We start from the raw sequence: 7,507 nt of genomic DNA on the forward strand, positions 1-7,507 counted from the left end.
GAATAGTACTCGCCGTTCTAAAAACAGTTTCACAAATGAAGTCAGCATTGTAACTCCGACTGACTTGAAGAGGTGCGAGCGACGTAAATGCGCTGAAGGTACAAAGAAACTGGTACACCTGCTTAATATCGTGTAGGGGCCCCGTGACCACGCAAAAGTGCTAGAGGGAACCGGCACCATGAGTCTTGCAGGGCTGTCCATAAATCCGTAAGTGAACGAGGGGGTGGAGACCTCTTCTGAACAACAGGGTGAAGGCATCCGAGATATGCTCAATAATATTCATGTCCGGGGAGTTTGGTAGCCAGCGGAAGTGTTTAAAGTCAGAAGAGTGTTCCTGGAGCCACTCTGTAACAATTATCCACATGTGGGATGTCGTATTGTCTATTGGAATTGCACACGTGCGTCAGAATGCACAATGGACACGAATGGATGCAGGTGATTAGACAGGATGCTTACGTATGTGTCACCTGTCAGAATCGTATCTAGACGTATCAAGGGTTCCATATCAGTCCAACTGCATAAGCCCCACATTATTGCAGATCCTCCAGCAGCCAGAACACTCCCATGATGACATACAAGGGCCATGGATTCACAAGGCTGTCTCCATACCCGTCCATCCGCTCGATACAATTTGAAACGAGACTCGTCCGACCAGGCAACATGTTTCCAGTCATCAACAGTCCAATGTTGCTGTTGATGGGCCCAGGCCGGGCGTAAAAGCCTTGTGTCGTGGAGTCATCAAGGGTACACGAGTGGGCCATATCGACGATTTTTTGTTGAATGATTCACACGATGACACTTGTTGATGGCCCTGCATTGAAATTTGGAGCAATTTGCAGAAGGGGTCCACTACTGTCACGCTGAACGATTCTCTTCAGTCGTCGTTGGTCTCGTTCTTGCATGATCTTTTTCCGGCCGCAGCGATGTCGGAGATTTCATGTTGTACCGGATTCCTGATATTCACAATACATTCGTGAAACGGTCGTACAGCAAAATCCCCACTTCACCGCTACCTCGTCGGTGCTGTGTCCCTTCGCTCGTGTGCCGACTATAATACAACATTCAAACTCGCTTAAATCTTGATAACCTACCATTGCAGGAGCAGTAACCGATCCAACAACTACACCAGACACTTGTAGTCTATTCACGCGTACATGTATTTGTATTTGAATAGGCACGCCTGTACCAGTTTCTTTGGCGCTTCAGTATATATGCTCATCTCCAGTGCACTGTTAAACCTGAAAATTTATCAAATTGTGTGCGTATCTACGGTTACATCTATATGATTACTCTGCAATACACACTTAATTGCTTGCAGAGGGTTCTCGGGACCAGTTTCAGTCTATTTCTCGACCGTCATCCTGGCGAACAGGACGAGGGAATAATGAACACCGAAATCTTTCTGTGCAAGCTCTGCTTTGTCTTATTGTACTGCAATGGCCGTTACTCCGTAGCCTCTTGCGGGTGAAAGTTAGCAAAATATTTTGTCACTCGGAGACTAAAGTTGGTAATTAAAATTTAATGAAAAGATTCAGAACGAAAAGGAGAAAAACCTTTTTTTTTTTTTTTAATGATTGCCACCCGATCTCGTCTGCCTTATCCGTAACGCTCTCTCCCTGCTTCGCGGTAATACAAATCAAACTGTCCTTCTTTGACTTTTTCGACGTCGTCTGTCAATCCTATCTCGTAAGGCCCCATGCCCCGCAGCGATACTCCAGAACATGGTGGACAAGAGTAATGTAAACTGATGACATAGTACAGTAATCAGAATAATATAGGCACTGCAGTATCGTATTTATCTGCCGATATCGGGGAAGCGCTTTTCAAATACAACATCTGACGTATACGGGAATATACATAATGAATGTACGAGTACAGGTCGTAGACGCATAGTTAACGAAGTATGGAAGTTTGGGTCTGGTCGTGAGGCTTGCACGGATAGCCAATTGGTAAGGCAACCGCTATCCATAAGCGGGAAGCCCGGGTTTGAGTCCCGCTCCGGCACAAATTTTCACTGTCGTCATTCCACTCTACAGCTGATGGTAGTCATTATTCGCAGTTGCGATTTAATGTGGATGACACAGCAGGTGCAATGTGTACCAGGAACTTCGTTACAGTATGATTTCGGTCCGCCACCGCAGCTTGCACAATGCGTCAGTCTTGACGTGCGTCTGTATTACGCGGACGAACAGAGTCTGGTCTACAGCGGTGGGAGTGTTCCACAGACCACTGTTGAAAGCAGCGACACATCACCGACACACTGTGTTCAGAATGTGCAGCATTAGGTCGATTCGTCCATCCTGCTTCCCCTGCGCCCACACTACAACCCTGTTCAAATGGCTGAAGCAGTTCAATAGGAGCACGGCGGTGGGTCGACGGGGTATGGTTGTACCGTAAGAATGAATGTTGCAAATACTGTTCAGTTCTAAACTCTGCACATTTACCGCCTGGAGAGTCAAAACAGAGGGCGCACAGGCAGGCTTCCTGAGCGCCGATAGCCCTGAATCACTAACACTGCAATCTGTCATTATGCACATATAATACACTGGCGCCAGTGACACAGTCCTTGTGAGTGTTGCATTTTTTCCGGAAGTGTATAGAGGGTGCGAAACCTGGTAATCAAGAGAAGGCAGGACTCTGTTACGATTGTGGAAGGGGCCGTAATCAGTTACTATTGGTTGCCTTTCTCATTTACACTCATTTATTTTTAAAACAGTAATTCGAGACTCAACAACAAGTAAAAAAATACCACTCCTTATTAATGAAGGAATAAATAACTGTGTAAATCATAGTGTTCTCAGTGCGTTAAAATTCACCAAATCATCATAAAATACGTATACAGATAATGTTTAAAAAAAACAAGCCACTGTGATCACGGCTGAAGGCCTTGCACGCCAAGAATGGCAATAAGTTAAAAATGTTTAAGAACTCGATGCCATTACAACTTACAGGTATTGAAATATTAAAAGGTAAGTGGCCACAAACACAGCAGAAGGTATCAGACGCCAGGAATGGCAGTAAATAAGATATTAAGACTTACTGCTGAAATACAAATATAGAATTATTTTTTGTTTAAGCAAATGACCAGAATCACATGTGAAGGCCTTACATGCCAGGAACGCCAATTATATAAAAAAATTTAGAAACCTGCTGAAAAACAGCAAATACAATCAAAGGTTAAGTAAAAGAAACAAGCAACTGACCACCAACAGGGTGAAATAAGATGATGGTAACCTTGTAACCCAACCCTTACATTGCTAGATTTATTCCAGAAGGTGGCCGGAACAATAAGCTAGACATACATAACCTTCAATGTAGGCATTACAAGGTATGATAATAAATAATACAATAATAAAACACAAAGACCAGTCACAGACAGTGCTCCAGGAATCGACCTCTGAGAAGGTCCGGCAACAAACACTTTCGCGAGCGATGAGACAGGCAGCCAAGAGTTCCATTCACTTCACAAGATGGTAACTCAGACTAATGATAATCTTGCTGAAGCTGCCTGACGTCCGAAAACCAAATGCAGCAATGGAACAATACGCCAAAGCTGCAACCGGCGGTCTGCACTACATCCCCAGAATACAGTGTTTAGAGCGCCCGGAACGAGAAAGGAACCACTAGCAGAGTTCCGTCCGATTCTACAAACCCGAAAATCTGTACAAATAAGTCACAGTACAGAACACCAGACAACATAACAGTAACTAAAACCCCACTCGATTTGCGTGCGAGGCAAAACCGAAATGTAACCAACCAGAATCAGCAACCACACGTCATTGCGGAAACAATCGCAAAGAGAGCCAAAACCAAGTATCAAATGAGTGACATCAAATTCATTAGGCACACAAACGCACACTGAGCTCAGCTGTGACAACTCTGACGACAGTTGACAGAATGAAACAAATCTCTTGACAGCTTTATTAATTCACAGTTGAGTAACCACACTGTCTAATCACTGAGTCAAGTACTTTTAACACAGTAGAGTCTTCAAGTACTAATCAGTACGCAGATCCACCAAACTGCACATGCCAGTGCGATGATAGTCAGTCACAACATCACATATGTACTATGGGGCCCACACGGGTGACTGACTCCACTCTACTTGGTTTGTAATGCGCTCATCTTAAAGCTTGCTGGATCCGGTTTACGACGAGGTCGTGCACCCTTCTATCCACAGTCTTTCCATCCGGCAGTCCATGCGTGCCGCCAGCAGTCCCTGCGTGTTCTCACACTGCGCGTACCTGGCTTCTCCTGAGTTCCCTCCCGAACTCCACCAATCACACGACCTGGAAAAACAACAATGTCACCCCAAAGATAGGGCAACAGTTCCTACATTTCGATAACTGCCGCCGCTGCCACTAGCGGACAAGAAACGCTTGCGAAACCGAGTCGCGCCAGTCAACACGGGAAGAGGACAAACAACCGCAACCATGCCAACTGGGTACCTTTGCCTTTCGCGGGCAAGTGCTCTACCAACTGAGCTATCCAAGCACGGTCCGGCACAAGGTTTAATCTGCCAGGAAGTTTCATATCAGCGCACACTTCGCTGCAGAGTGAAAATGTCATTCTGGAAACATCCCCCAGGCTCTCCGCAATATCCTTTCTTTCAGGAGTGTTAGTTCTACAAGGTTCGCAGGAGAGCTTCTGTAAAGTTTGGAAGGTAGGAGACGAGGTACTGGCAGAAGTAAAGATGTGAAGACGGGGCGTGAGTAGTGCTTGGGTGGCTCAGTCGGTAGAGCACTTGCCCGCGAAAGGCAAAGGTCCCGAGCTCCAGTCTCAATCCGGAACAAAGTTTTAATCTGCCAGGAAGTTTCTTATTCTGTGACATTTTTCAATGTGCTTCACATCTGCAGAGCGAACTGGTCAACAACCGTGTTCTGTCATGTGGTGCTGCATCAGCAGGGGAAACTACATCACCCTATATGCAGAATGAAAATTGCGTTTCTCCTGACTACTTAGTGCGGAGGCGCCAAAATGCTGATCATTTGCTTATATAGGATGTAGTACGCCCCATGCCTATTAGACGCTTGCCGCACGCAGCCTTCACAGTATTGTGGTTTTAACGGCGAGCAGTGTAGATGTTCCTTGCACAGTTTCCGTTCGTGACACAGCTGGGACGCAGCTGAAGAACGCGGGCCGATGCGCCCGCACGTGCAGCCGGGCTTAATGCGGCGCTAACAGGCGGCGCCCCCGGCTGGCTGCCGTGACGTGGCTGGGCTAATCCGGTGGATTACCGCCGCGGGGCGCAATCTGGAAGCGCCGCGCCTAACGTAACGCGATTCCCTGAAATTATCAGCGCCCGCGGGCGCCAGGGACACCTGCTGCGCTGGCCAACAGCGCCTAGAACCGCTCTCTTCTCTTTCTAGAATGGGCTCCTCGAACAGAAACACCCTGTTTGAATTGAAGTTAACGCAATTGCAGACCTCGGTCACGAAATTTAACTCTTTTGACCAGGTTTCGACAGTCAACCTTTTTTGCGCGCAGTCGCTACCCTCCCGAAGAGCACTCCTTGTGGATCAACTAGCCAATAAAAAGTAAATGTCCTGTGGTTGCCCGTGTGGTTCTAGGCGCTTCAGTCTGGAGCCGCGTGACCGCTACGGTCGTAGGTTCGAATCCTGCCTCGGGCATAGATGTGTGTGATGTCCTTAGGTTAGTTAGGTTTAAGTAGTTCTATGTTCTAGGGGACTGGTGACCACAGATGTTAAGTCCCATAGTGCTCAGAGCCATTTGAACCATCCTGTGGTTGCCAGTCTGCAGCAAGCCGTTCTCTTTGGTGCCACTTCGGTGTCACGACTGTCAGTTTCGCTGCTTATTTCATCAAGTGACTTCTCATTAGGCCTCGCGAGAGTGACAGGACACCTTCCAACACATTTCCAACATACGAAAATCTGAGGTGGTAATTTCGCCTATTCATTACAAATTTCATTAAGGTTTCCAGAATGAGATTTTCACTCTGCAGCGGAGTGTGCGCTGATATGAAACTTCCTGGCGGATTAAAACTGTGTGCTGGACGAAGACTCGAACTCAGGACCTTTGCCTTTCGCGGGCAAGTGCTCTACCAACTGAGCTACCCAAGCATGACTCGCGCCCCGTACTCACAGCTTTATTTCTGCCAGTATCTCGCCTCCTACATTCAAAACTGCAGGGTTCGCAGGAGAGCTTCTGTATAGTTTGGAAGGTAGGAGGCGAGATACTGGCAGAAGCAAAGCTGTGAGTACGGGGCGCGAGTCGTGCTGGGGTAGCTCAGTTGGTAGAGCAATTGCCCGCGAAAGGCAAAGTCCCGAGTTCGAGTCTCGGTCCGGCATACAGTTTTAATCTGCCAGGAGGTTTTTTCATTAAGGTTGTTCCACGAGTCTCCGGTATCAACGACTAGCCCGGAATCGACGTAAGGAACAGCTTGAGTTGGTCACCATCTAGGTGTTGTCACTGCGGTAGAATCAATTCTCATGACTGATATACATTGTGTTGGTTTTACGTTACAGGCTAGAACGCTGATCTTATGGCTCAGTCGGCACAGCACTGTCTGAAGTAGGACAGATGTCCCAGTTAAACCCCAGCAAGTTTTAAGTAGTTCCACATAATCAGCACTAGACATCCTGTGCCATGAGTAAAAGAAGCCCATCTCAAGTTGCAGGAGCTTATCGATGCGTCTAGATTATTACAAAAGGAGCTTTGTTTTATCTGCCAAATAATTTGAGAAAGGATATATCTTGGTCAAAAAATGAACTCGGTGAGGGATGGTTTGTACCGTGCTGTTCTAGAGTCCAGTATAGAAGCTATAGTCATCCAGGCCGGTTAAGTGGTTAACGCCAATCTGAGACAGTTATTTCCTTCACCACTTCCCACTTTCTTCGACTTATCAGTCACATCTCTGGGCTACGAGACCTCTAAGACCCTCCGAATTTAGACTGTGAAAGGGGAAATTAATTAAACTCCCATTCTGCCATGTTCTAAGGCTAGCGTCTGTGACTAGTAATTGTCCTAGGCTCCAGGTTCGAACCTCACTTAAATTCTGAATAAAAGTCGTGAGCAGTGGCGCCCAACGACTTCCAGCATAAGAAGTTCTGTCAACAGCCTTGTCAAAGAGGGAAACGGAGCGGACGGAGGTTCAGGGTACTGTCATGTTTTCGGGATGGGAAACTGTCCCTATAAGGCCGACGATTCAGCAATGATAAGTGGCATGAGGATTCAGAAGACAATGGAAACCACTGCATTAAAAACACATAATGGGAATCCACAGGACATGTAGCCCGTAATTGGAGAAGTGTCGTGATTATCTCTCCATTGGCAAAAGATTCCTGGCTATTCCCCTATTCTACCTCCGGGAGGGGACTGCCAAGGGGGAGGTGACCATGTGCAAAAGATTCGATAACCAACAAAAGAGTACCCTTCTACGAGTCGGGGCGTCGAATGTCATAAGTTTGAACATGGTAGGTGAGATAGAAAATCTGAGATGGGAAATGCTAATACTCTGGATACAGGGCGGCTAGTGAAGTGAAATAGA

At 46.8% G+C, this 7,507-nt stretch overlaps 1 non-coding gene across 1 annotated transcript; it reads left to right on the forward strand.

Annotated features, from left to right (window-relative positions):
- Nucleotides 1-6,234: 6,234 nt before the first annotated feature.
- Trnas-cga (transfer RNA serine (anticodon CGA)) lies at nt 6,235-6,308 on the forward strand. Its single transcript has one exon. It is a non-coding gene; the product is annotated as a tRNA-Ser (tRNA).
- The last annotated feature ends 1,199 nt before the right edge of the window (nt 6,309-7,507 follow it).

The sequence above is a fragment of the Schistocerca gregaria genome, chromosome 1 (assembly GCF_023897955.1).
Source record: "Schistocerca gregaria isolate iqSchGreg1 chromosome 1, iqSchGreg1.2, whole genome shotgun sequence".
Classification (NCBI taxonomy): Eukaryota; Metazoa; Arthropoda; class Insecta; order Orthoptera; family Acrididae; genus Schistocerca; species Schistocerca gregaria.